This window comes from Topomyia yanbarensis, chromosome 3 (genome assembly GCF_030247195.1).
Source record: "Topomyia yanbarensis strain Yona2022 chromosome 3, ASM3024719v1, whole genome shotgun sequence".
Classification (NCBI taxonomy): Eukaryota; Metazoa; Arthropoda; class Insecta; order Diptera; family Culicidae; genus Topomyia; species Topomyia yanbarensis.
This window is the reverse complement of record NC_080672.1, coordinates 373,682,364-373,688,363: the sequence shown is the minus strand read 5'-3', so window position 1 is coordinate 373,688,363 and position 6,000 is coordinate 373,682,364.

The following is a 6,000-nucleotide window of genomic DNA, read 5'->3' as shown; positions in this document are numbered from 1 at the left end:
TTCGTCTTCCATGTGGTCAAACCATCAAAAAGCATCAGACAACCAAGCAGAATTATCCTACTAGCGACAGGAAACGCATCAGGTCAGGATAACAATGAACCAATTCAACAGTTGCACAAATATTTAAGTTTAAATTTATTGAATTATTTAACAAAAAACCTACTTCGACAAAAAATTCGTACACACCGGGATATTGCTAAGAACCGTTATTTCTATTCCTACAGCGAGGATAGAACATGAATGAACCTCAAGACGATATGCGCGCTTAGAATCAACATTATATGGATTGATTTCAAAGATGACAACACTCGGCGAAGTGGGAAGTTCAATGGAAAAGAATATGTGGCTTTTTCGGAAGTTGGATGTCGACTCTGACCATTTTCATCACATCAGGAATGTTGTAATCCTCACAACAATGACAATGATAATGCGTACTATTTTAACTCTCGTAGTTTCAAAACTAAAAACTAGTTATCTTAACATTCAAATTTATTGTCTGCAATTTTGGACCTAACATCGCGATCGAGATGGCTGTCATACGCTAATAAGAAAAATTCGAAACGTTAAATTGAATTTATCATGCATGGCCAAATGGTGTACTTGACTATTATTTCTTAACAAATGCATTTCCAATTTTAGTTAGTTCAGTTTGAAGTAAGACACATCGTTTCTTATAGATTGGGCACTATTTAGATTTAGATCTAGAAGAGAAGAACTCCGAAAAAAAATAACAAAAAATACAACAAAAAATGAACAACAAATACTTCTTTATTTTGTCAGCATTGTAAGAATTAGAATGTGTGATGCTTTACTTTACTTAATTTCCTAAAATATCAACGTTCGCCCATATACGACGTTTGACAGCTATAGTCTCGATGTTAAAATGTTCAGATTAAAAATGTGAAAACCGTACTATTACCCTATGAATAGGAAATTTCGCGCTTTGTTTACGAACGCCACCTAAACGCATCACGAAATACAAAAGTTTTTTAGTGGTCAAGTCAACGTTCAAATGCTGGGCGCGAACTCGTCATACTTCAGCATTCCCCTTGACTAAAGCACTTTTCATTCTCAAACAACGTCATGCAACTATGAAGGTCAGATTACCGCATGTTAATTCTGTCAGGTTTCTGCTATATTATGCAACTGCTATTAAGAGAAGCGTTACATAATATTTCTTTATTTATAACCTTCAAATGTCCTTTTATCTTTCCAATGGCTTTTACAATATGTCTCGTTTTAGAATTCTTTGATTGCAACACAATTCTTCTCTGCCATATTCCGCTTTATCATTTTAACGCTTTCATGCCCAACTTTTTTCAAGTGCATGTAGGGTTTCAAAACTATTTTTCCTTGAAAACGATGGGGTCAAGCAACAAGCAAGCCTTTTTCATAAAGTTAGGTCCTTTCCTCGCAGTGCTAGAAGCTGCTCAATTTTTACCTTCCAATGCTCAATACAATTCTCTTAAAATATTTACAATAATCCAATTGCGTGGAAAACGTAGCCAAAGACAGTCTAAATTGATAGGTTTTATCAGTTTTTAATACTATTGCATCATAACGAAGATATATGAAAAATTCATTTTCAGTTGTTAACGTAAACTGTCTCTGGCAGCACTGCTTCATCGGAATCCAATCAGACTAATTGCAATAACTTCAGTTCTAGAGCTGATCATTGTAACTGTTAATACTCAAATGAAAGGCAATTGTCACATTTATGAGCCTTACTTGTTTTTGTGAGAAAATCTTTCGCCTCAATCAAAAGTTATAGCTGTCTAAAAACGTTGTTGTCCACAAACAACATGGGCATAAATGGGTTAAACGCTATTAACTTTAGCTTAGGGTGTCCGCGATTTTCTTTTGGAAATTCTGTGCATGATGGAGTCACTTGCTAATAAATTTTCAGATCATCTCAGACCATTATGCGTGTATAATGCCACCTGGCGGTAGAATCTTTAACTATGTATTATTGTGATGGTTTGTTGGCACACTTGGCTCAAATTTGAAAGTCTGGCTTAAAAAACCATGCTAATATACATCTATTTACACCTGTTCAGTGATGGGGGCCCCTTTATTCAATAGTGCCCAGGGGCCCCGAATGGTCTTAAGACGGCCCTGGCACTAGCCCGACTGCCGGAAGTTTATCTAATCAGAGTTACTTAGGAAATAGTAAGTAGGAATTCATACCAATCCGACCCATATTAAAACCTCAACAGCATGATTGCCCCCATCTCCATCATACACGAGGAAAGATAAAGGATAAGGTAGACGGGAAGTGTTGATGCTTCACCTTCTTAACGGAAGGACAACGATTCATCAGACTCGTTCATAGGAGTTTCGGAGTTGGTGGTTTGAAAGGGTATAAGGTCTAGGATTCGCTCCAAGCAAGAGATGCGTCCTGTAAAACATAGTTTATTATGTAGCTTTCAGCTAGACTTCGAGTACACGATCACTCGAAAAAGAAATAATGTTAGTTAGTTTTTGAAGTTTTTTTTTAACTCTGGGTAGCCGGCTACCGAGAGTATATTATTTTTGTAAACAAAGACAATTGGAACTCCAAACAGCTGGTGCGGGAGTATTGCATAAAAAAGCTAATCTTCTCTACGTAATTGACAGGGACACTAATTATTGCAACAGTATTCAAACCGATTTTGTTATTTCTTCTCTACGATATTTTTATTGGGTTGAAAATCAAGGAGTGAACATATAGGTATATACTAATTGTTATGATAGCGCGAAATGTTTTGAATCAATTTTTTTTCTTTTCATTGTTATAAAATACGCTTTTACGAGCCCAGTAAATGATAAGGCGGCTAGGCGGGTTAAACTAGATGCTGGCGATCGGTAGCCTATTGGAACTTTGTTCTAGGCAACCCGCCGTAGCTTGCTATTTACTGAAAAAGTAGTGTGGGAGCGATAATAACGACCATTGAAGGGAACTAAACGTTGTTGATACCGGATGCAGGGGCTTGTTAGCAATAACGGAACTTGAAATTAGATTCATGAATGCGTACGAGGCAAATTTTCGCTTTATGGTAGTATTTTCACGTCTGAATTCGTTCGCACCCGCTCATTATGCTACCATCGGCAGAAGGCTGATAGCACCCAGTCGTCGCTGGTATAAGGACCAAATGTCATCAACAGACTTAGACTCGAGTGGAGGCATGAGATAGGAGATTTGTGAGAACTATGTTATCTCACCGTTTGACGACCCTTAAACAATTTGAGTTCAATCGCTTAAAAACTATCTGTACTTCATCTAGTCTGCCTTGATTATATAATTTTTATCAAAATTCATTCATCATTGATTATCTATTGCGTATCTGTAAACTCATTGGAATTCATGAAGAATCAAAAATTAATATTTGAATTTAAATATAATTTTGAGGATTTGACAGTCTCTATTAATTTAGTTATGCATAATGCGTTTCGACTTCATCTCATCAGAATCCGACACTAACTTAGTGACAGCACTAGTGAGACATTTTGGTATTTAATTTTACTATTTATTTTTTTCTCCTTAGGGGGAAATATAGCATAGTACCTATCTTTGAAGTATATTACAACGTAAAGCAGCACATCTTCTAATAAAACAATTTTGGATGTTATTTCTATTAGAAGTAATTAAAAAGTATTTATTCTTCATAAAAATTTAGTTCGAGATTTAATGTCTTCAGCAAAGTTTTCAAAAATGCTATTTCAAACAAGTTTGTTGAATAGGGTGGGCAAAGCGTAGTTGGTAAGTCGATTGCCTTGTACGCATCTCACCTGGATTCAATTCCCAACCCGCGCACATGACGCAAGAAATTTTTCTAACCCGAGAAAAGGGTAGAAAAACCCTAAGGTTAAAGCCAAAGTAAGTAATCAAAATGAAAAAAAAAAACGATGTGGACATTTTGGTAATATATCCGCATTCATACACACTAGACCGGCAACAATTAATGTTGATCGAATCTTTCGTGAAATTTTGTCTACTTTCTGAATCTGTAACAAGTTTTGATGTAGGCGTTCATTTGATAAAGTTATAACATATTTGTCGAATGAAGATTCGTCAAATCGTTGTAAACCTCATATAAACATACATCAGTGGAAGTTTAGGCTTCGTGATCTCGAAGGTTGTTCGTTGTCGTATATACTGTCAGAGATAGCAGTAATTCTGCGAGAAATGAGAAATAATCAGGCATTGTAATTCTCTCTCACGCGAGAAGAAGCTTATCCGATATCCAACTTTTCCGAGATAACATGAGTCGCCAAATTCTCCGTCTCCACAAATAGCGTGAGAATGATTTTCCGGATAAAATTTATTTGACTTTTTCCTTCTCACCGGAGAAGGTGATAAAATTTTAATTTCGTGGAAATCAATAAAAACTTCAAAAAATACACTTAATTACCAAGAAAAGCGGCAAAAAAGTATGATAGACTTGTTTTTTCGTGTTTTGGAATAACGACAGGAAAGCAGCGAGCGAAAAAAGGGTACCGTGATAAACTCATTCTCTCATTCTCCGGCTGTTTTATTTATCCGGAGAAATAACACTTTGTATTTATCCGGAGAAAGTGTGTGAGTGCCAATAACTTTTCGTGTGAAAATGTGAGTTTTTATTGTCGGAGTAGCAAACTATCCGGGCGCATTTACTCATATGAGCGATAAATGCAATGCCTGGAAATAATGCTTCAGGATTAGATGGGATACCATCCAAGTTATACAAATATCAGGTTCCTGAGGCGAAAGTACCCGATTATCAGTAGATCACTTTATGCATCGTTATGTATAAGGTGTATTCGGCGCTTCTATTAAGACGACTTCAGTCGTACTTACTACCGATGTTATCCTACCGATGGGCTTTCAGAGCTCCCGCTGTGCATCAGATCAGATATTTGGTATTAGACGCATTCTTGACGAACGATGAAGGAAAGGCTACATGACAATTCTTGTGTCTTTATATTTGAAGCAGGCCTTTGATACAGTCGACATCAGTAAGTTGGGACTCCTTCTACTGGATATAGACATTCCGCCTGCCTTTATCAACCGCATTATACAAGCAAGTTTGGCCGAAATGACTTCTGTTCAGTTGTATCATCATCGACAGTGATTGCCATCGGCTCAGGCACCTTCATGCGTCAGGCATTCTCTGACTCACAAAAGAAATGGACCTAGACCTTTTTTGGCACAACACGCACATTCTCTTCACTGAGTCAGGGCCGGGAAATTTTGCACAGTTCTTCACACTAAGGGATTTGTCCGACAGGTTTTGAGTTATGATGTAGATGCCGTAGCTATGGTACGGTAAATTTACAGATCATCAGCAAACAACAATTTTTCGGAGTTAATATCAACCTCATTTTTGGTTACGACGAATGCGAGATTCGAACGAAAGTAGTCCGTATTCTCGTTTACGACAGCAAAATCAAATTGGGTTCGAACCGCTTTCGAGCGAATCTCGCATACGTCGTAAGAATAAGGGTGTACAACTGCAGAGATCATTAATAAATATGATAAAAATAAGAGGGCCACCATACCGGACGCCGCTAGGCATATTGAATGTGCTTAACCGAGTATTTTTTAACCTTAAATACGCGGAGCGACCAGAGTGATAGGACTATAACAAATTATTCAGCCAGACTGTGTGCCTTTGAAAATTGGATAAAAATTGAATCCACCTGTTGACGATTCTCGATGACAGGAAACAACTTATAGGTATTTTTTTTTTTTTTTTACAATGGAGAAGACCTTTATGTCCTAGCCCAGTACACGTGCTAACGGTAGGGTCCAATCTACCACACTGGGTGCACTGGGGGCGTGTCGGACTCGAATGGTGACCAGCCATTAATACCGACTAAACTCCATTGGGCTCCGCCATCATTCCTCCCAGGAACTACCTCTCGGTATTACTTCTGGGGGGATGGCTGTACTGAATGTACTCGTTCACTCTCACTCACGCGATCATACATCCTGTATGAGGCTTACTTGGGTGCTCTCTCAATCACACTTTGATTCACTCT